The 23,615-nt window shown below is 50.9% G+C and overlaps 1 long non-coding RNA gene and 6 other non-coding genes across 8 annotated transcripts; all 7 read right to left on the bottom strand.

Moving 5' to 3' along the window:
• Nucleotides 1-1,050: 1,050 nt before the first annotated feature.
• LOC144488142 (uncharacterized) lies at nucleotides 1,051-17,493 on the bottom strand. Of its 2 annotated transcripts, none has more exons than XR_013496537.1 (15): nucleotides 17,472-17,493; nucleotides 15,191-15,221; nucleotides 14,528-14,563; nucleotides 12,478-12,539; nucleotides 11,083-11,116; nucleotides 10,173-10,209; nucleotides 9,252-9,294; nucleotides 8,374-8,409; nucleotides 7,189-7,228; nucleotides 6,096-6,143; nucleotides 5,203-5,307; nucleotides 4,915-4,962; nucleotides 3,409-3,515; nucleotides 3,121-3,168; nucleotides 1,051-1,182 (listed from the first exon to the last, which is right to left on the bottom strand). It is a non-coding gene; the product is annotated as an uncharacterized LOC144488142 (long non-coding RNA). The 2 variants fall into 2 exon arrangements; XR_013496538.1 differs by having other exon boundaries at nucleotides 7,189-7,223.
• On the bottom strand, nucleotides 3,019-3,091 carry LOC144488147 (small nucleolar RNA SNORD31). The gene has a single exon (XR_013496542.1). It is a non-coding gene; the product is annotated as a small nucleolar RNA SNORD31 (small nucleolar RNA).
• Nucleotides 3,284-3,353, bottom strand: LOC144488150 (small nucleolar RNA SNORD31). Its single transcript, XR_013496545.1, has one exon. It is a non-coding gene; the product is annotated as a small nucleolar RNA SNORD31 (small nucleolar RNA).
• LOC144488145 (small nucleolar RNA SNORD31) lies at nucleotides 4,798-4,870 on the bottom strand. Its single transcript, XR_013496540.1, has one exon. It is a non-coding gene; the product is annotated as a small nucleolar RNA SNORD31 (small nucleolar RNA).
• LOC144488149 (small nucleolar RNA SNORD31) lies at nucleotides 5,078-5,147 on the bottom strand. The gene has a single exon (XR_013496544.1). It is a non-coding gene; the product is annotated as a small nucleolar RNA SNORD31 (small nucleolar RNA).
• LOC144488148 (small nucleolar RNA SNORD31) lies at nucleotides 5,979-6,051 on the bottom strand. Its single transcript, XR_013496543.1, has one exon. It is a non-coding gene; the product is annotated as a small nucleolar RNA SNORD31 (small nucleolar RNA).
• LOC144488146 (small nucleolar RNA SNORD22) lies at nucleotides 9,389-9,509 on the bottom strand. The gene has a single exon (XR_013496541.1). It is a non-coding gene; the product is annotated as a small nucleolar RNA SNORD22 (small nucleolar RNA).
• Nucleotides 17,494-23,615: the final 6,122 nt, after the last annotated feature.

Genomic DNA, 23,615 nt, shown 5'->3' with positions numbered 1-23,615 from the left:
ACAACACTGGGGAGGGGTGTCACTGTACAACACTGGGGACAGGGGTGTCACTGTACAACACTGGGGACAGGGGTGTCACTGTACAACACTGGGGACAGGGGTGTCACTGTACAACACTGGGGACAGGGGTGTCACTGTACAACACTGGGGACAGGGGTGTCACTGTACAACACTGGGGACAGGGGTGTCACTGTACAACACTGGGGACAGGGGTGTCACTGTACAACACTGGGGACAGGGGTGTCACTGTACAACACTGGGGTAGTCATCAACAGTACTGGCTAGATCTGTCACACTAAGCTAATCACACTGTTGTGTGGAATCTGGTGTCCCTCCATTTTACCCTCATGCTGTGTTGTTGCCCGTCTTGTACTCAAGACGTTTTACTCTTGCTGCAATGCACCATGAGAGAATAAGGGAGTGTGTGTTGCTGTGGGCGAGAAGTTATTGGGGTTGTTCTCCCTGGAAAAGACAAAAGGATGAGGGGTGATCTAATAGAGGTGTATAAAATTGAGGGGCATAGAGTGAACAGTGGGAAGCTTTTTCACCAGGTCAGAGGTGATGAACACAAGAGGTCACAGGTTCAAGGTGAGGGGGGGGGGGGGCAAGGTTCAACACAGATGTCAGGGGGATGTATTTTACAGAGGGTGGTGGGGGCCTGGAATGCACTGCCGGGCAAGGTGATTGAGGCAGACACGCTGGGATCGTTTAAGACTTATCTAGATAGCCACATGAACAGACTGGGAACAGAGGGATACAAATGAATGGTCTAGTTGGGCACATGAGCAGCACAGGCTTGGAGGGGCGAAGGGCCTGTCCCTGTGCTGTGTTCTTTGTCATGTGGGGACTGAAACATCACCGATGGATCACATACATCTTTGTATATTTTGTAATCTGAATGAATCTTTATGAAAATAAAGACTGTGGATTCCAGCTGAGTGTGGCAGCCATTGAGACACTCTCCCAGAAGGTGGAGCTGATGGGACTGCCTGAGGCATCACTAATTACTGTCAGAGACACCAGCACATTTCAAATACAGACTGACACCAGGAGGGTTAAAAAAAACACAGGAATTTATTGCCATGTTTATTTAGTACAGGAACGGGTGATGCTAACAGCTGGAATGGGCAGGTTTCACTGCAGTTAGAAACTTCATCCCGTGCTGCTAACTGATCCAATCACCTGTCAGGAACAAGAGAGAAAAAAAACTGGTTAAGAACATGACCAAGCCTGCATTCCCCAACCCCGGCAGCTGTGTAGCAGCACTATCCTGGGAGGGGAGTTAGTTATCTTTGACCAGAAGACTCGGCTAATCTGGATCCACCATTTAAGAGATCACAGCATTAAATCTGCCTGATGGAAGCCTGAACTGCCCCCACCCGCAAACCCACCTTGCCCTGAATGTTGTGGTCTTTGTCCAAATCCTTAGCCCCAGGCTGCAGATTGTGATCACATTGACAGGTCAGTAGAGGAGTCACCCTCACTCAACCCTGCATCACTCCCTGCTGTGTCCCATTCCTGCAGTATACGGGGAGAAAACACAACATTCACTGGCAAAATGATTCAGGGAAACACTGCTGCCTCACAGCAGTGCTCCGAAAGCCAGTGGCTTGTGCTGCCAAATAAACCTGTTGCGACTTTAACCTGGTGTTGTGCGAGGCCTCTCAGCACCGGGGACCTGGGTTCGATTCCCGGCTCGGGTCACTGTCTGTGTGGAGTCTGCACATTCTCCCCGTGTCTGCGTGGGTTTCCTCCCACATTCCAAAGATGTGCAGGTTGGGTGGATTGGCTGTGCTAAATTGTCCCTTAGTGTCCAAAGATGTGTGGGTTGGGTGGATTTTACAAAGCATTTACACAGTTACATGGGTAAGATGGGATATGGGCAAAAGGGCCCGATTCCAGGCTGTAAACATCCGACCGGCCATACACTAAATTGCCCCTCAGCATCAGGGGGAGTAGCAGCAGGGCAAATTCATGGAGTTACAGGGATAGGGCCTAGGTTGGATTGTTGTTGGTACAGGCACGATGGGCCAAATGGCCTTTTTCTGCACCGTTGCAATCCTATGATTTGTGTCACTAACTCTGGGGCCTCAGCCTCATTCCCAAATACAAACTTGTACTGGGAGGAGCAGTGAGCAACTGTTAGATAAACAGGGTGATGGCCTAGTGGTATTATCGTTAAGACTATTAATCCAGAAACTCAGCAAATTTTAGAATCATAGAAACCCGACAGTACAGAAAGAGGCCATTTGGCCCATCGAGTCTGCACCGACCACAATCCCACCCAGGCCCTACCCCCATATCCCAACATATTTACCCACTAATCCCTCTAACCTACGCATCCCAGGACACTAAGGGGCAATTTTAGCATGGCTAATCAACCTAACCCGCACATCTTTCAGACTGTGGGAGGAAACCGGAGCACCCGGAGGAAACCCACGCAGACACGGGGAGAATGTGCAAACTCCACACAGACAGTGAGCCAAGCCAGGAATCGAACCCAGATCCCTGGAGGTTGAAGCAGCGGTGCTAACCACTGTGCTACCGTGCCACCCATGTTCTGGGGACCCGGGTTCAAATCCCACCCACAGCAGACGGTGGAATTTGAATTCAATAAAAAAATATCTGGAATTAAGAATCTACTGATGACCCATTGTCGGAAAAACCCATCTGGTTCCCTTTAGGGAAAGAAATCTGCCGTCCTTACCCCGGTCTGGCCTACATGTGACTCCAGAGCCACAGCCAATGTGGGTGACTCTCAACTGCCCTCCAAGGGGCGACTAGGGATGGGCAATAAATGCTGGACCAGCCAGCGACGCCCATGTCCCAGGAATGAATAAAGAAATCTCTGCAGACTGCAGGGACCAGATACATTACCCCCAGTCACTGAACAGTCAGAGCACAGCTGCTGGGACAAGTTCAGCTCCCAGGATACCGTCACTGCACTAGAACACTGCAGTGTTAGCTGCTAACTACACCCACACCCCACCTCGCTGCCCAGGCAAGTCTCCCCTCACTCAGCAATCAGAGCATACCGATCAGTCATCCAAACATTCAGACTGGGGCGGTAATGCAGTCATCATGTTTGCCAGTTACGCAGCAAGCTCACACTGAACTCACCGATAGACAGCCAGCAGAGCGCCTCCTCCAGCAGAGAGTATCCTGTACCTGTAACACAGGAGAGTCAGTTAATAACACCTCCACCCAGCGTCCTGTGTAGAAGCGAGATTTAGTCAGAATCCCAGGACAATCCCGGGCCAGAGACACTGTGTAGAGCTGGGGCTGCCTTCAGAGCGTATCAATCAGTCATCTGAACATTCAGACTGGGGCGATAATAGAGTCATCAGGATGAGCAGTAACACAGCAAGCAGCAGCGAGTGGACTCACTGTCAAATGATTCAGACTAACCTGTTGCAGGGTGGCCCTTGGGGAAGGTGCAGTGATCATCTTCCTGCCCTCAGCACCTCCCGAGTGTAACGCTGCCAGTATTTCACATCCGCCGCTCCCGTCACCATCTGTAAAAAGGATCTGTGGTCAGTCTTGCACTCCTGATGAAACCTGCTCCTGTGCAAGTACAGGGTTATACAGGCAGCCTTTACTCCAGCCCGACGGACAACATATCTGGCACTAACTCTGGGACCTCAGCCTATACCATTCCCAAATACAAAACATGTACTGGGAGCAGCAGTGAGCAACTGTTAGATAAACAGTGGGAGGCAATGGCCTAGTGGTATTAATCGTTATATTAACCCAGAAACTCAGTTAATGTTCTGGGGGACCCGGGTTAGAATCCTGCCACGGCAGATGGTGGAATTTGAATTCAATAAAAAAGATATCTGGAATTAAGAATCTACTGATGACCCATTGTCGGAAAAACCCATCTGGTTCCCTTTAGGGAAGGAAATCTGCCGTCCTCACCCAGTCTGGCCTACCTGGGCAGCAGTGGTTAGCACTGCTGCCCCTCAGCACCAGGGTCCCAGGTTCTATTCCAGCCTCGGGTCACTTTCTGTGCTGAGTCTGCACATTCTCCCCGTGTCTGCGTGGGTTTCCCCCGGGTGCTCTAGTTTCCTCAGTCCAAACATGTGCAGGTTAGGTGGATTGGCCGTGCTAAATTGTCCCTTCGCACAGCAAATACACAGGGTTATGGGATAGGGCCTGGGTGGGAATGGTGTTTGACGGGCTTGAAAAAAAAGCTTTTTCTCCCCCCCCCCCCCCCCCCAGGGTGGAAGAGTCAATTACTGTGGGGCACAGGTTCAAGGTGCGAGGGGGGCAAGGTTAGGTTTTTTGTTAGAGGGCGGTGGGTGCCTGGAACTCAGTGCCAGGGGAGGTAGTGGAAGCAGATGCAATAGTGACTTAATGGGACAAATACATCAACAGGATGGAAAGAGGGGGATATGGTTCCCAGAATGGTACAGGGTTTTCTTTCAGTCGGGCAGCATGGTCAGTGCAGGCTTGGAGGGCCGAAGGGCCTGTACCTGTGCTGGGAGTTTCTTTCAATAACCTCTCTCTGCACTGTAGGGATCCTACGATTTGTGTCACTAACACTGGGACCTCAGCCTCATCCCCAAATACAAACAACATGTATTGGGAGGAGCAGTGAGCAACTGTTAGATAAACATGTACCTGCAGACCGCAGGGAGCAGATACACTACCTACACCCTCCCCCCACCGTCGCTGAACAGTCAGAGCACAGCTGCTGGGACAGGTTCAGCTCCCAGGATACCGTCACTGCACTAGAACACTACCGCTAACTACACCCACACCCCACCTCGCTGCCCAGGCAAGTCTCCCCTCACTCAGCAATCAGAGCATACCGATCAGTCATCCAAACATTCAGACTGGGGCGGTAATGCAGTCATCATGTTTGCCAGTTACGCAGCAAGCGGCAAGCTCACCAGCTCACACTGAACTCACCGATAGACAGCCAGCAGAGCGCCTCCTCCAGCAGAGAGTATCCTGTACCTGTAACACAGGAGAGTCAGTTAATAACACCTCCACCCAGCGTCCTGTGTAGAAGCGAGATTTAGTCAGAATCCCAGGACAATCCCGGGCCAGAGACACTGTGCAGAGCTGGGGCTGCCTTCAGAGCGTATCAATCAGTCATCTGAACATTCAGACTGGGGCGATAATAGAGTCATCAGGATGAGCAGTAACACAGCAAGCAGCAGCGAGTGGACTCACTGTCAAATGATTCAGCCTAACCTGTTGCAGGGTTGCCCTTGGGGGAAGGTGCAGTGATCATCTTCCTGCCCTCAGCACCTCAGTGTAACGCTGCCAGTATTTCACATCCACCGCTCCCGTCACCATCTGTAATAAAGGATCTGTGGTCAGTCTTGCACTCCTGATGAAACCTGCTCCTGTGCAAGTACAGGGTTATACTGGCAGCCTGTACTCCAGCCCGACGGACAACATATCTGGCACCTCAGCCTATACCATTCCCAAATACAAAACATGTACTGGGAGGAGCAGTGAGCAACTGTTAGATAAACAGGGGGAGGCAATGGCCTAGTGGTATTAATCGTTATATTAACCCAGAAACTCAGCTGATGTTCTGGGGACTCGGTTTCGAATCCCGCCACAGCAGATGGCGGAATTTGAATTAAAAAAAAATCTGAATTACGAATCTACTGATGACCCATTGTCAATAAAACCCATCTGGTTCCCTTTGGGGAAGGAAATCTGCCATCCTTACCCGGTCCGGTCTACATGTGACCCCAGAGCCACAGCAACGTGGTCGACACTCAGCTGCCCTCTGAACAAGGGGAAGGTAATAAATGCTGGCTCAGCCAGCGACACCCATGGATGGATAAAAAACCTGCAGAAAGCAGATACATCACCCCCAGTCACTGAACAGTCAGAACAGCACTACTGGGACAAGTTCAGCTCCCAGGATACCGTCACTGCACTAGAACACTGCAGTGTTAGCTGCTAACTACACCCACACCCCGCCTCACTGCCCAGGCAAGTCTCCCCTCACTCAGCAATCAGAGCATACCGATCAGTCATCCGAACATTCAGACTGGGGCGGTAATGCAGTCATCATGTTTGCCAGTTACGCAGCAAGCGGCAAGTTTACCAGCTCACACTGAACTCACCGATAGACAGCCAGCAGAGCGCCTCCTGCAGCAGAGAGTATCCTGTACCTGTAACACAGGAGAGTCAGTTAATAACACCTCCACCCAGCGTCGAATCATAGAACACCTACAGTGGAGGAGGAAGCCATTCGGCCCATCGAGTTTGCACTGACCATAATCCCACCCAGGCCCTATTCACGTAACCACACCTATTTACCGTTAGTCCCCCGACACCAAAATCAATCTAACCCACTCAGATTTAGTTCACATCCCAGGAAGCCAAGGATAATTCGTGTCCCTGCGGTGAAAGACATGTCAGAGCCTGGGTTTCAACCCAACACCTCCTCATACCCTTGTACGTCAGCCCAACAAGTTCTATTTCAGATGGGACTGGCAAGTCACTTTATTCTTCCATTGGACACGGGTAATTCCCATCCCCAATTGCCCCCTTAAGCCGAGTGTCTCACTCAGCCATTCCAGAGGGGGCAAATATGAGTCGACCCCGCATTGGGGGGGGGGGGCGAAACAGGAGTCACACGTAGGCCAGACCAGGTACGGACAGCACCTCTCTTTCCCTAAAGGACATTCATGATTTACCGAGACTAGCTTTATAATTCCTGTTTTAATTTAAATTCCACCGGCTGCCAGAATGGGATTGGAACCAGAATTTCCCCAGGGCATCAACCTGGGCTCCTGGATTAGCAGCCCAGTGACATTAGCCGCAGTAAATGTGGGGTTACAGGGGATAAGACCCCCCCCCCCCCCCGCCCCCAGAGTAAAAACCACCCAAGAGTCAAACTTGGCTGAAGGATTGAGAGATTACAATACCCCGCCTTCCCATAACAAAACAAGCTAGATTCAAAAGAATTGAATGTCTGGAGGGAAAACAGCTGGGGTAACAGTCCAAACACATGCTAAGCCTGGCTTACTCATGCAATGATGGGATAATTGCAAGGAATACCAAGATCTGGCTCAGCCGGGTTACAGTACACATGCTAATACGAGGACCAAAATCACTGCCAACTACAATGGGAGAAAAAGGCCAGAGGACTGGGGATTTTTGGGGGGGGGGGGGGGGGGGCGGGAGAATACAAGGTTATTCTGAATTACCCACCTGGTGTTACAGTCAAGGATCACACTCTGCGACACCTGTCCTAGAGGGAGATGAGAGAATCAGGACAGTTTTTCCAGACACTGCCCCCACCTCCCCACCGGCAGCCCAGCTAATGCTGCATCAGATTTTATTTTGACAGCATCACATCTGTTCAGTAGAACGAAATTCCACTAATAAATCATCATATTACAGCAGCATTAACAGGGTTGCTTGTTGCTACAGCACCTCAAGTGATTCTCAAAGCCCCAAGATTTTGAGAGCTGCCCCTTTGAGAAGCGGGGCGGCACGGTGGGTTAGCACTGCTGCCTCACAGCGCCAGGGACTCGGGGCAGCAGCGGTGACACAGTGGGTTAGCACTGCTGCCTCACAGCGCCAGGGACTCGGGGCAGCACAGTGGGTTAGCACTGCTGCCTCACAGCGCCAGGGACTCGGGGCAGCACAGTGGGTTAGCACTGCTGCCTCACAGCGCCAGGGACTCGGGGCAGCAGCGGTGACACAGTGGGTTAGCACTGCTGCCTCACAGCGCCAGGGACCCGGGGCAGCACAGTGGGTTAGCACTGCTGCCTCACAGCGCCAGGGACTCGGGGCAGCACAGTGGGTTAGCACTGCTGCCTCACAGCGCCAGGGACTCGGGGCAGCACAGTGGGTTAGCACTGCTGCCTCACAGCGCCAGGGACCCGGGTTCAATTCCTGGCTTGGGTCACTGTGTGGAGTTTGCACGTTCTCCCCGTCTGGGTTTCCTCCCACAGTCCAAAAGACGTGCTGGTTAGGGTGGATTGGCCGTGCTAAATTGACCCTTAGTGTCAGGGGGACTAGCTAGGGTAAATGCATGGGGTTACGGGGACCGGGCCTGGGTGGGATTCTGGTCGCTGCAAACTAGATGGGCCGAATAGCCTCCTTCTCCACTGTTGGAACTCTATGCTAAAGGGCTGTGAGAAGTGATGGAATGTTGTAAAAATATAGTCGCTGTTTATAATGCAGGGAACCAGAGTGAATGTGGACTGAACAAACCAATGAAAATCTGTTTAATCTTATTCTTACTGAGTGTTGGAAATATTGACATCGTGCAGAATCCCCCCAGGATCTGTTAAATACAGGGGAGCAGTCCCCACAGCATTCCCTCTCCCGCCCCGCACCAGTATTGCAATGTGGTCAACCTACACTTGTAGAAACACCAACACTTACCAAGCCAGTGGGACAGGGTCTTGATCAACACCCGGGCTGGAACAGAATTAACAAAACAAACCAGTCAACAGTGGACACCAGCGGAGTGCGGGGAATCTTGACGCAGATCGCAGTCACTCAGGGTGTTCAAACTCTTTTCACACAGACTCAAAGTGAGCTAAGGATAGTCATCACTGGACTGGTCACTATAAAAAGGAGCAGCGTCACCTTCAAGAACAGGCCCGGATTGAATGCAGACTCTGGATTCACTCCGCCTTGGGAGAGCAGGGCAGCATGGACAAGTTGGGCCGAAGGGCCTATTTCCATGCTGTAAACCTCCATCGGACCCTCACTGACAGCAGAGTCTGCAGATTACCTCCATTCAGGAGCTGCCCCGCTGAGTGACGTAGGATCAGAGGAGCAGGAACCAGGCAAAGCACCCACAGGCCACAAATCAACTTGCACCAGTACATGGGTGCAAACCCAAAACAAGCTTATGGGGGGGGGGGGGGGGGCAGAACTTCAGAATCCCTACAGTGCAGGAGGCTATTCAGCCCATTGAGTTTGCACTGACCACAATCCCACCCAGGCCGTATCCCCATAACCACATACATTTACCCTGCTAATCCCCCCGACACCAAGACAATTTAGCACAGCCAATCCACCTAACCTGCACATCTGTGGGAGGAAGCCAGAGGACTTGGAGGAAACCCACACAGGTAACATGCAGACTCCACACAGACAGTGACCCAAGTCAGGAATTGAACCCCTGTCCCTGGCACTGTGAGGCAGCAGTGCTAACCCCACCGTGCCACCGGTACAGGAGCAGGCCAGCCCCAAACTACCTACTGTCAGCTCACAAACAGGCGACGCTGCCCCATTACGTTACAGAAGCTCACCTGGGGTTTCCGTGTCCGTAACAACGACCCAGTCTTGAGTCACCTTGAGAGAGAAAAGCAAGCAGCATTGGTAAGGAGTTCTCTCCCTGCCTGATCACTGCACCCCCCCCCCCCCTCACACACACCAGCCCCCATGGTCCCATCAGACTGTTCAGAGAACAAGCTGTCTTCCTCTCTCACCGCAAGAGACAGTGGGTTCACCTTTGCAGGTTCTGCCTCACCACAGCGAGTAAGACAGGAATGGAATCATCACGAGGACATGCCCCGGGGGGGGGGGGGGGGGGGGGAGAAAACATGAAAAGAAATTCTCAGGCCGAAGAAGTACACTCCCTACAGAGCTCAGGAAATAGTTAAAGTTTATTTATTTGTCACAAGCAAGGCTTGTACTAACACTGCGATGAAGTTACTGTGAAATTCCCCCAGTCGCCCACACTCCGGCGCCTGTTCGGGTTACACGGAGGGAGAATTTAGCACGGCCCGATGTACCCGAACCAGCACGTCTTTCAGACTGTGGGAGGAAACCCACGCAGACACGACGGGGAGAACGTGCAGACTCCACACAGACAGACAGTGACCCAAGCCGGGAATCGAACCGTGGTGCTGAGGGGCTGCAGTGCTAACCCACTGTGCCACCCCAGCCAGGGGTGCGAAATGGGCCAGACATTCGTTGGCTCCTCCTGTTCAGCAGAGCTTTTGGTTCAGCTTCAGGCTGCGTTGGTGATTAGCCAGCCCCAGTCAGGATCCATCCGCACTGCTTCAGGGGTATGCAGTGACTGGGATGGACTCTCTCTCTCCCCCCCACCCCCCCCTAAGCAAGGTGTGCAACTGGCATGCTAAAAACAGCCAACGAAGTGAGATCTTCACTAGCCTGACACAACAACACTGCCCCAATGGCTGCCCTGGAGACACAGTTCCACTTACCCGACATCGCAGTTCGTGCGCGCTGCCAGAGCCATACCTGGAATGCAAGGAGAGGGTGTGTGAATGGGTGCAGGGAGGCAGCAGCGTCGGGGAGACAGCACTGGCTGGTTTGATCAGGGCTTTGGTGACTAGTGCATCATTCGACAAGATCTGTCGTCCACTTACAGGCCAATGCCAGTTATCATCCTTTCAAACCACCAGCACCCCCCCCCCCCCCCCCAACCTCTCAACCCAAGGACACTCCCACAGCCAGCCCCCACCTCCACCCCCCCCACTCAGCTCCACCCTGTGAACCTGACACCCAGCCCCACTCCCCCTCCAGCTAACACTGCCACACCAACCTCACAATAACCCCCCCCACCCCACTTCCACCTCTCAATCTGAGGACACTCCCACAGCCAGCCCCCCCCACTCAGCTCCACCCTGTGAACCTGACACCCAGCCCCCACCCCGCCACACCCAGCCCCGCTCCCCCTAACACTGCCACACCAACCTCACAATAACCCCCCCCCACCCCCCTTAGTGATAATGTCAATATCCCACCATCTCAAATAACCCCCCCCCCCAGCTAGCAACATGACCACCCCACCATCCCAGTTGCCCCCCCCCCCCCCCCCCCCTCACTGCGTGGATCAGAGGCTGCTACATACATCCCGCGCAGCCATTCTCAATTCCAGTGCTCAGTAATAAGTCTCTCAACACCAGGTTAAAGTCCCAACAGGTTTATTTGGAATCACGAGCTTTCGGGGCACTGCTCCTTCCTCAGCCGAGTGCTGAAGGAGCAGCGCTCCGAGAGCTCGTGAATCCAAATAAACCTGTTGGGGCTTTAGCCTGGTGTTGAGAGAGACTTCTTACTGTGCCCAGCCCCAGTCCAACGCCGGCACCTCCACATCTAGAGCTCTCCACTTACCCATTGTTAGTGCCCCAGGTCACTTGCAGCTGGTCTGAAAGGGAGAGACGGACAAGAGGTGAGATTCGGGACACATTCCCCTTACAGCCTGGACCCAGTCTGAGCGGCTGCACCATCAGTTACACCATTTGTTCAGCATTAGCTTTCAGACGAACAAGACTTCGTTTAACAACATCATTTGGCACGAGGGACACCCCAGTGCGGTCACTGCCTCCTTCGGTGCATGGTCAGGATGGGCCAGGCTCCTGAATTAATCCAGCACGGAGCTTAAGGCACTAATCCCATCGAGAGGGATCAAGGATGCTTTAAAAAGGAACTTCGTAGAGAGTACCCACTAATGGAACTGGGCAGCACAGTGTGTTAGCACTGCTGCCTCACAGCACCAGGGACCCGGGTTCGATTCCCCCAGCTTGGGGTCACGGTCTGCGCGGAGTCTATACATTCTCCCCGTGTCTGCGTGGGTTTCCTCCGAGTCCAAAACGCACAGGTTAGGTGGATTGGCCATGCTAAATTGCCCCTCAGTGTCAGGGGGACTAGTTAGGGCAAGTACATGGGGTTATGGGAATAGGACCTGGGAAGGACCTAGGGCCCTGTGTCTGCGTGGGTGTCCTCCGGGTGCTCCGGTTTCCTCCCACACTCTGAAAGGTGCTGGTTAGGTGGATTGACCTGAACAGGTACCAGAGTATGGCGACTAAGGGGAATTTCACAGTAACTTCATTGCAGTGTTAACATAAGCCATGCTTGTGACTGATAAACTTTACTTTCAAAAAGAGATTGCAGTCGGAGCAGACGCGATGGGCCGAATGGCCTCCTTCTGCACTATAGGGATTCTATGAACCACCTGGGAGCAATTGGGGCGAATAGGTGCCCAAGGTGCAGTCTCAGTTGGGGGGCAGACTACACAGAGCTTCCCCTGTTGTCGATGGAAAGCTAGAATAGTTCACCATAGACAAAAGGATAGAAACTGGGTCATCGCCACTCAATGTGCAGACACCCCGAGCTCTCCCACATTAACCAGAGTGCTGCACAGCACTGCTGCCCCTCAGCCCCAGGGTTCGATTCCCAGTTTGGGTCACCATGCGCAGTTTGCACATTCACCCCGTGTCTGCGTGGGTTTCCTCGGGGGGGGGCTCTGGTTTCCTCCCACACTCCAAAGATGCACGGGTTAGGAAGAATGGCCGTACTAAATTGCCCCCTTAGCGTCCAAAGATGCTTAGAGGGATTAGCAGGGCAAATACGTGGGGCAACACGGATGGGATTGTCGGTGCAGACTCGATGGGCCAAAATGGCCTCCTCCTGCACTGTAGGGATTCTATGGAAACCTATCACAAGGCCAGCAGGAAGACGGCCCCCAGTCACACTGCAGAGCTCCTGCTTCTCCCCAACAACTCCTACCTCAGGTGGTGAGGGGGGGAAATCCTCCATACTCGCTGCGTGGTCACAATGAGGTCCCGGTCCTGCCGTGGGAGGAAAAGAAAGCGTTATCACTGGAGTATCTGACCATCGGGGAGGCGAGGGGTCAAGTGGCCACCGCTGTTCTCAGCACAACTTCAGCATCAACTTTAATTCAGATATATGCTTGTCAATTAATGATCATCATTGGAACAGCAGCTTTCAGTCACTACACCCCAACTCCCAGGCTGGGTGCAACCTGACCTGACTGGGTGGCAGGTTCATGGCACTCAGCACTCCTACATTCCAAATAAACCAAGCAACGGAATTGAACCTGGATCATAGGTTCCCCACAGTACAGGAGGCGGCCATTCAGCCCATCGAGTCTGCACCGACCACAATCCCACCCAGGCCCTATTCCCATAACCCCCACATATTTACCCTGCCAATCCCCCTGACACTTGGTTCGATTTAGTACGGCCAATCAACCTAACCCACACATCTTTGGAGTGTGTGTGGGAGGAAACCGGAGCACCCAGGGGGAAACCCACGCAGGCACATGGGAGAATGTGCAAACTCCACAGTGACCCAAGGCCGGAATTGAACCCAGGTCACAGGTGCTGCGAGGCAGCAGTGCTCACCACACTGCCACCCTAAGAATGAGGGGGGATCTTATAGAAACATATATGAGATTATGAAGGGAATAGATGAAATCATCATAGAAACCCTACAGTACAGAAAGAGGCCATTCAGCCCATCAAGTCTGCACCGACCACAATCCCACCCAGGCCCTACCCCCACATCCCTACATATTGACCCACTAATCCCTCTAACCTACAAATCTCAGGACACTAAGGGCAATTTTTAGCATGGCCAATCAACCTAACCCGGATAAGATAGAAGCAGGGCGGTTGTTTCCACTGGCGGGTGAAACTAGAACTAGGGGGCATGGCCTCAAAATAAGGGGGAGCAGATTTAGGACTGAGTTGAGGAGGAACTTCTTCACACAAAGGATTGTGAATGTGTAGAATTCCCTGCCCAGTGAAGCAGTTGAGGCTACCTCATTGAATGTTTTTAAGGCAAGGATAGATAGATTTTTGAACAGTAAAGGAATTAAGGGTTATGGTGAGCGGGCGGGTAAGTGGAGCTGAGTCCACAAAAAGATCAGCCATGATCTTATTGAATGGCGGAGCAGGCTCGAGGGGTCGGATGGCCCACTCCTGCTCCTAGCTCTTAACAGAAGAGCAGGACTAGGCTATTAAGCCTACTCCACTAACCAATATGATCATGGCTGACTGTCTATTCCAACCCCATACTCGCCAAACTCTCCCATACTAGAGTCTAGAAACCCACTTCCGCCATAAACATTGTGAAAGGATATGATTAAACTAGAAAGGGCACTGGGAAGAGTTATAGAACTTTGAGATCATGGGGTACAGGTTCATAGTTCCTTGGGGTCACAGATGAACAGAGTGGTGAAGGCGGCATTCGGCACGCTTGGTTTCATCAGTCAGAACATTGAATACAGGAGTCAGGACGTCTTGTTGAAGTTGTACAAGACATTGGTAAGGCCACACTTGGAATACTGTGTTCAGTTCTGGTCACGCTATCATAGAAAGGATATTAAACTAGCAAGAGTGCAGGAAAGATTTACTAGGATGCTACTGGGAGTTGATGGTTTGAGTTATAAGGAGAGGCTGGATAGACTGGGACTTTTTTCCCTCTGGCGCATAGGAGGCTTGTCGAGCCAAAGGGCTATGCTATGCCTCCACTACCTTCTGCCCCAAATGGCACATCTTGTAGCCCGAGCCTGTGACCCCTTGTTCTAGACACTGCAGCCAGAGGAAACATCCTGTCTGTCCAGTTTTAGATATCTCAATGAGATTCCCCCAGTTCCAGTGAATACAGACCCAGTCGGCCAATCTCTCCCCTGTGGAACCGAGCACTACGATGTGGGATTGGTACTGGCTGCTTTACACTCAGAACTCCTAGCCCGGCAAGGGACAAGTTCGACACTGCAGGGATTCTACGCGAGGAGAAATGAGACACTCACCTCAAGATGGCAGGCTGGCCAGAACCAAGGAGGAACCTGTGAAGAAAAGAAATATCTCACTTCAACAATGTAGCACCGCCAAAGGTTGAGAATCCTACACCAACCCCCTCAGAAACCAAACCCCCTCCCAGGTGAAAATACAAATAGGTGTCAGTATCTGCCAGAACCGATCAGGACAAGGTTTGACATCAGACTTTGCTGCTGTTGCTTTACTAGGTGTGCTTAATGCTCCCTCCACCCACATTGTCTGTATCTTTAAGACCTGGTTGGCTGTAGAGATTCGCATTCTAATCAGTATTCTGTAACTTGATTTTGTGTCTCTGTATGCCCTGTTTGAGAGCAGATTTCCACTCCATCTGACGAAGGAGCAGCGCTCCGCAAGCTAATGGCATTGGCTACCAAATAAACCTGTTGGACTTTAACCTGGTGTTGTTAAAACTCTTACTGGCTTTACTAGGTGCCCAGCACCCATCAGTGACTGATCAGATTTAGGGTGGGGAGGGAGAAGGATGCAGTTCCATTGCTACTCAGTCATCATAAGCTTCTACAGGAATATACAGCAAGAGAGAATTCACAGCAAACATCATAGTAGCATGGTGCTCAGTCACTGCTCCCGGTCTACTTCAATTAACCTGTGTACTAGAAAAATCACTGGAATATTACCTGTACAGACAAGACGCCATTCTGTCCAAACCTGAAATGCAAAATTCAAGATTTAATCACTTAATTAATCTACTCCAACCCACATGAAAGATCATAAACTCAGCAGTTCCGCAAGTGGTTGCAAAGGCAGGACAATCACTAAATCGTTATGGAGCAAAGGGTAGCCATCTGGCCCATCAAGTCTACACCAGCTCCCTCCAGACAATCAGGGAGTCCCAGAGGGTGTCCAGGCCACTTGACACAGCAACCCCCCCCACAATTGAGCAGCCCACCCAGGCCCCCTTCCCATCCCAGCAACCTCCTACACATTCACCATGGCCAATCCCCCTAACCTGCACATCTTTGGGATGCTAAGGGACAATTCAGCATGGCCAATCCACACATGGGAAGGACATGCAAACTCCAGTCACCCAAGGCCAAAATTGAACCTGGGTCCCTGCCGCTTTGAGGCAACAGTGGCTAACCCCACATCAATTAGTGCTTTTTGCTCTACCCCGTCTCTACTTGGGGACCTCTAGAAGCAGGGAATATCCACACACCCCCCCCCCCCCATAAAGAGTCCAGAATGCTGTCTTTAAGACAGGGCTAGAGATTCTTAATTTACCTGAGGGAATGAAAGGTTATCAGAGTTCAATCAGAACAGCCACAATCTCACTGAATGGGGGGAGTAGGCTCGAGTGGTCTAATCTTAACCAGTCTGTTCAGAACTCTGAAAAATCAGGATTCCTACTCAGTAAATTAAGTGCAAAATGGTGGCTTTAAAAAATGACACAGAACATATATTTGCAAATGGGTTACTAATACAAAACAAGATTGCAACCCTGCTTATAAAAAAATACACCCAAGTATATTTTGCAAGCTGAGGAATTAGGGAGTTAAAACACATGGAGGGGGGAGGAATGGAGATAAAAAGACCTTATAATATCCAGCCTGCAAACCTTTGGAGATCTGGGCACAGGGTGGGAAAAGGAGAGAATTTTAACACTTAACTCTCCCAATTGTAAAGCAAAACTGAAGGCTGAAACATTTCAACCCTGTTAAAGAAAAATGCACTTTAATATTAGTTAACACACCAAGGATTTAGGGAACTACCAGCACATGGGAGCAGGGGAGGAAATGGAGGTTAAAAAAGACTTGGTAATACAAGGATTAATCCAGCCTGCAAATATTTGGGGAAATGCAGGTTAAAAAAAGACTTGGTAATACAAGGATTAGCCCAGCCTGCAAATATTTGGGGAAATGCAGGTTAAAAAAGACTTCATAATACAAGGATTAATCCAGCCTGCAAATATTTGGGGAAATGCAGGTTAAAAAAAGACTTGGTAATACAAGGATTAGCCCAGCCTGCAAATATTTGGGGAAATGCAGGTTAAAAAAGACTTCATAATACAAGGATTAATCCAGCCTGCAAATATTTGGGGAAATGCAGGTTAAAAAAGATTTGGTAATACAAGGATTAGCCCAGCTTGCAAATATTTGGGGAAATGCAGGTTAAAAAAAGACTTGGTAATACAAGGATTAGCCCAGTTTGCAAATATTTGGGGAAATGCAGGTTAAAAAAAGACTTGGTAATACAAGGATTAGCCCAGCCTGCAAATATTTGGGGAAATGCAGGTTAAAAAAGACTTCATAATACAAGGATTAATCCAGCCTGCAAATATTTGGGGAAATGCAGGTTAAAAAAGACTTGGTAATACAAGGATTAGCCCAGCCTGCAAATATTTGGGGAAATGCAGGTTAAAAAAAGACTTGGTAATACAAGGATTAATCCAGCCTGCAAATATTTTTGGGGGTGGGGGAGAAAGAGTGTATGAATTTTATCATTAACTCTTCCAATCTCAGAAACAAAACTTAAAACAGGGTTGGAATACTCCAGTTTTTAAGAAAAATGCACCTTAATATAGTTAGCACGCTGAGGAATTAGGGAGTGTAAACACATGGAGGGAGATGGAGATTAAAAGGAGGAGTTTCTAATGCAAGGGTTAATCCAGCCTGCTAATCTCAGCGGATTTGGGTGCAGGGAAAGGGAACTGGAACATCAGCTGCTCTCCCAGTCTCAGAACACACTGTAAAATCACAGGTTAGACTCATTACAGGTCTGTGCGATAAGTGCTCATCATGGAGAGGGGGAACGCCATCGAGGAGAAATAATCACACGGGGTGGAAGCTGAGAGGCAGCACCAGCCGCTGGGGGAGGAATGGAAGGGACTGGGGAGGCGGGCGAGGTCGGATGGCGATGGATTGCCCGGCCGCCGCCATCTCCCCCTCTCTGCTCACTCACCTTCAGAGGCTGCGACAAAATGGCCGAGCGGCAGCCGGTCACGTCTTTTATAAGCCGGCCCCCGGGGCATTCTGGGTGCAGGGTACCTCAGCCAAACTAAATATCACTTATAATCACTTTTTAAACCTGAAAACCCCACATTAATCCATCACTCGCTCAGGAAATCGATGCTAATCACAATTAAAATGTATTTTCCATCTATAAATTTAAAAAAGGGGCAACTTTGGCATGTTCACTTCCGGGTCAAAGGGCGGACCTTGGTTTGGCGCCAAATCCCTTGGCCATTTTCTCGCCTCGTGGCTCAGATCAGATTTCCAGCTCCATAAACTTCACTCATTACACTTGCTTCACACAAATAAACACTTTATAAAGATTATTTTGCATGGAAGCACAAAATAGCACAATACTGGAGGAAGCCCTGCTCCCTCACCCTCATAGAATTATCATAGAAACCCTACAGTGCAGAAGGAGGCCATTCGGCCCATCGAGTCTGCACCGACCACAATCCCACCGAGGCCCTACCCCCACATATTTACCCGCTAATCCCTCTAACTACGCATCTCGGGGACAATTTTTAACCTCGCCAATCAACCTAACCCGCACATCTTTGGACTGTGGGAGGAAACCGGAGCACCCGGAGGAAACCCACGCAGACACGAGGAGAATATGCAAACTCCACACAGACAGTGACCCGAGCCGGGAATCGAACCCGGGACCCTGGAGCTGTGAAGCAGCAGTGCTAACCACTGTGCTACCGTGCCGCCCTAATTTATTATTGTCACATGTATTAGCATACAGTGAAAAGTATTGTTTCTTGCGCGCTACACAGACAAAGCATACCATTCATAGAGAAGGAAAGGAGAGGGTGCAGAATGTAGCGTTACAGTCATAGCTAGGGTGTAAAGAATCCTACAGCGCGGAAGGAGGCCATTCGGCCTATCAAGTCTGCACCACCCACAATCCCACCCAGGCGTTATCCCATAACCCCACGATTTACCCTAGCTAATCCCCTAAAGGGGCAATTTAGCATGGCCAATCCACCTAACCCGCACATCTTTGGACTGTGGGAGGAAAGATCAACTTAATATGAGGTCTGCTTATTGTCCAATTAGGGGCGGCACATTGGCACAGTGGGTTAGCACTGCTGCCTCACGGTGCCAGGGACCCGGGTTCGATTCCCGGCTTGGGTCACTGTCTGTGTGGAGTTTGCACGTTCTCCCCGTGTCTGCGTGGGTTTCCTCTGTGTGCTCCGGTTTCCTCCCACAGTCTGAAAGATGTGCTGGTTGGGTGCATTGAACCAAACAGGCACCGGAGTGTGGCAGCTAGGGGAATTTCACAGTAACTTCATTGCAGTGTTAATGTAAGCCTTACTTCTGACTAATAAATAAACTTTTGTCCCAGTTAAAGTTAAAAGTTACAGCACAGAAGGAGGCTATTCAGCCCATCTTGTCTATGCCAGCCCGAGGACACCCAGGTGCCATTTCGAATCACACCTTTCCTGCTCCCAGCCTATAGCCCTGTAACTTACAGCACTTAACATGCAGATCTTTGATTTGATTTATTATTGTCACATGTATTAGTAAACAGTGAAAAGTATTGTTTCTTGAATGTTACGCAGACAAAGCATACCACTCATGGAGAAGGAAAGGAGAGAGTGCAGAATGTAGTGTTACAGTCATAGCTAGGGTGTAGAGAAAGATCAACTCAATGCGAGGTAGGTCCATTCAAAAGTCTGACAGCAGCAGGGAAGAAGCTGTTCTTGAGTCGGTCGGTACGTGACCTCAGACTTTTGTATCTTTTTCCCGAGGGAAGAAGGTGGAAGAGAGAATGTCCGGGGTGCGTGGGGTCCTTGATTATGCTGGCTGCTTTTCCCCGAGGCAGCGGGAAGTGTAGACAGAGTCAATGGATGGGAGATCTAAAAAAAGCTGTTGCTGAAACAAGGCGACTTCTTCCGAGCTGGCCTCAGCATACCCTGTAAATTCATCTTTCATTCCCATTCTGCGCTTCTAAAACTGAATTCTACATCCTTTAAACTGTCCAATAATGCTCTTTTGAATTTTCTTTTCTTTCTCTCCACTTTACCTGTAACTGCAACACTATATAAAGAACAAAGAAAATTACAGCACAGGAACAGGCCCTTCGGCCCTCCAAGCCTGCACCGACCATGCTGCCCGACTGAACTAAAACCCCCTACCCTTCCAGGGACCATATCCCTCTATTCCCATCCTATTCATGTATTTGTCAAGACGCCCCTTAAAACTCACTACCGTATCCGCTTCCACTACCTCCCCCGGCAACGAGTTCCAGGCACCCATCATCCTCTGTGTAAAGAACTTGCCATGTACATCTCCTTTAAACCTTGCCCCTCGCACCTTAAACCTGTGCCCCCAAGTAATTGACTCTTCCACCCTGGGGAAAAAGCTTCTGACTATCCACTCTGTCCATGCCTCTCATAATCTTGTAGACTTCTATCAGGTCTCCCCTCAACCTCCGTCGCTCCAGTGAGAACAAACCAAGTTTCTCCAACCTCTCCTCATAGCTAATGCCCTCCATACCAGGCAACATCCTGGTAAATCTTTTCTGTACCCTCTCCAAAGCCTCCACATCCTTCTGGTAGTGTGGCGACCAGAATTGAACACCATATTCAAAGTGAGGCCTAACTAAGGTTCGATAAAGCTGCAACATGACTTGCCAATTTTTAAACTCAATGCCCCGTGTTTAAGTTTAAAGTTTATTTATTAATGTCACAAGTAGGCTTATATTAACACTGCAATGAAGTTACTGTGAAAATCCGCTAGTCGCCACACTCCAGCACCTGTTCGGGTACACTGAGGGAGAATTTAGCACGGCCAATGCACCCTAACCAGCACGTCTTTCAGACTGTGGGAGGAAACCGGAGCACCCGGAGGAAACCCATGCAGACACGGAGAGAACGTGCAGACTCCACACAGACAGTGACCCGAGCCGGGAATCGAACCCGGGTCCCTGGCGCTGTGAGGCAGCAGTGCTAACCCACTGTGCCACCGTGCTGCCCATCTGCACTTAAGATGCAGATATTAAAAAAGCTGGCGCTGGAGTGAGACGACCTCTTGTGAGCGGGCCCCAACAAATCACTCTAATTTCATCTTTTACGAGTGTTCCATGCTTCTAAAACTGAATTCTAAGTCTTTTAAACTGTCTAATAACGCTCCTTTGAATTCTTCTACCTTTCATAGAATCATAGAATCCCAACAGTGCAGAAGGAGGCCATTCGGCCCATCGAGCCTGCACTGACCACAATCCCACCCAGGCCCTATCCCCATAATCCCTAGCTAGTCCCCCTGACACTAAGGGGCAATTTAGCACGGCCAATCCACCGAACCCGCACATCTTTGGACTGTGGGAGGAAACCGGAGCACCCGGCGGAAACCCACGCAGACACGGGGGGAGAACGTGCAGACTCCACACAGACAGTGACCCAAGACCGGGAATTGAACGCGGGTCCCTGGCGCTGTGAGGCAGCAGTGCTAACCCACTGTGCCCCCCCGTGCCGCCCCATCTCTTCATTCTACCAGTAACTGCAATACTAGCAGTGGGATTCTCCCATAGAATTCTAAGTGCCGAATACACGTACAAACTGGAGTAAATCCCGCCGGTATTTTCAGCGGGATTTTCAAAATGAACCTCCCACAGTCTGTGCATCACACAGTGCCTCAGTGTGAATCCCATTTAAAATCAGTGGGCTGGGTGGATTCCCACTGGGAAAGGCCGGTAGCAGGTCCCGATCCGTCAGCGCTGAGATTGGTGCTTGTGCAGTAGACCCGCAGTGTCCGTCCCTCCCCCCCCCGACTGCTGGCCTGCCGGACATGTCCGGGCCAGCCTGAACACCCCCCCCACCCCCATGGCTGCCTTAATTCCCTCCCTCCCCCACAGTCCTGGCCTCCCGCCTGCAGCCCAACAGCCCCCTCCCAGTGTCCAGCCCCAATCACTGGCCTCCCTCCCTCTGTCACCAAGCCCCGAGTGCAGAGGGGCAGCGGGACCCACCCCCCAACCAATCAGCCCCGGATGCCCCGCCTCCTACAGGCCCCACCCCTTTGGCACAGCCCGATGCCAAGTGGGCAGTGCCAGGGTATCCCTTGGGCAGTGCCAGAGGGTCAGGCTGGCACGGCAGGGCTGGCGATGCCCAGGGGGCACCCCCCCCTTAACCCCAACCTCCTGGGGGGCCTCCATGGCCCCCCCCCACCTCTTCCCTCCAGCAGGGTCGCCAGCTCCCTGGTAGTGGGGAGCTGTTGTAAACCCCGCTGGAGTGAAACACTCCTGGCGTATCCTGGGCATTGCCACTTTGCCTCCCATCCATTGGCTCTGTCTACACTTCCCGCTGCCTCGGGGAAAAGCAGCCGGCATAATCAAGGACCCCCACGCACCCCGGACATTCTCTCTTCCACCTTCTTCCGTCAGGAAAAAGATACAAAAGTCTGAGGTCACGTACCAACCGACTCAAGAACAGCTTCTTCCCTGCTGCTGTCAGACTTTTGAATGGACCTACCTCGCATTAAGTTGATCTTTCTCTACACCCTCGCTGTGACTGTAACACTACATTCTGCACCCTCTCCTTTCCTTCTCTATGAACGGTATGCTTTGTCTGTATAGCGCGCAAGAAACAACACTTTTCACTGTTCCCCAATAAATCAATAAATCAAATCAAAAAATCAAGATTGATCTGATGGTGGCCTCAACTCCACTTTCCTGCCTGCCCCCCTCACCATATAACAGATCGAAAGTCTGTCTAACTCAGCCCTAAATATATTCAATGACCCGGCTTCCCAGGGGCGGCATGGTAGCAGAGTAGTTAGCACTGCTGCTTCACAGCTCCAGGGACCTGGGTTCGATTCCCGGCTTGGGTCACTGTCTGTGTGGAGTTTGCACATTCTCCTCGTGTCTGCGTGGGTTTCCTCCGGGTGCTCCGGTTTCCTCCCACAGTCCCACAGTCCAAAGATGTGCACGTTAGGTTGATTGGCCATGCTAAAAAAAAAAATTGCCCTTAGTGTCCTGGTTAGAGGGATTAGTAGGGATGTGGGGTAGGGCCTGGGTGGGATTGTGGTCAGTGCAGACTCGATGGGCCGAATGGCCTCTTTCTGTGCTGTAGGGTTTCTAAGATTCTTCTAAGATTCCACTGCTCACTTCAGGGAGAGAAGGGGTAGCACAGGGGTCAACACTGCTGCCTCACAGCGTCAAGGACCTGGGTTCGATTCCCGGCTTGGGTCACTGTCTGTGCGGAGTCATAGTGTCATAGAGGTTTACATCATGGAAACAGGCCCTTCGGTCTGCATGTTCCTCCTATATCTGCGTGGGTTTCCTCCGGGTGCTGCCGTTTCCTCCCACAGTCCGAAAGACGTGCTGGTTAGGGTGCATTGGCCGTGCTAAATTCTCCCTCTGTGTAATCCGAACAGGCGCCGGAGTGTGGGCGACTGGCGGATTTTCACAGTAACTTCATTGCAGTGTTAATGTAAGAATACTTGTGACACTAATAAATAAACTTTTAAAAGAAAACTTTTAAAACAAAGTCCCGAGGTTAGCGACCCACTTGAGAGAAGAAATTCCTCCTCATCTCTGTACTGTGTATAGTTCTGGTCACCCTTTTACTGAAAGGATATTATTAAACTAGAAAGAGTGCAGAAAAGATTTACTAGGATGCTACCGGGACTTGATGGATTGAGTTATAAGGAGAGGCTGGATAGACTGGGACATTTTTCTCTGGAGTGTAGGAGGCTGAGGGGTGATCTTATAGAGGTCTATAAAATAATGAGGGGCACAGATCAGCTAGATAGTCAATATCTTTTCCCAAAGGTAGGGGAGTCTAAAACTGGAGGACATAGGTTTAAGGTGAGAGGGGAGAGATACAAAAGGGTCCAGAGGGGCAATTTTTTCACACAGAGGGTGGGGGGTATCTGGAACGAACATAAGAACATAAGAAATAGGAGCAGGGATAGGCGCCCCGCCATTCAATAAGATCATGGCTGATCTGATAGTGGGTTCAGTTCCACTTACCCGCCCGCTCCCCATAACCCTTAATTCCCTTATTGATCAGAAGTCTATCTACCTGTGACTTAAACATATTTAACGAGGTAGCCTCCACTGCTTCAATGGGCAGAGAATTCCAGAGAT

This window comes from Mustelus asterias, unplaced genomic scaffold, assembly GCF_964213995.1.
Source record: "Mustelus asterias unplaced genomic scaffold, sMusAst1.hap1.1 HAP1_SCAFFOLD_1329, whole genome shotgun sequence".
Taxonomy (NCBI): domain Eukaryota; kingdom Metazoa; phylum Chordata; class Chondrichthyes; order Carcharhiniformes; family Triakidae; genus Mustelus; species Mustelus asterias.
This window is presented reverse-complemented; position numbering and strand designations above follow the sequence as displayed.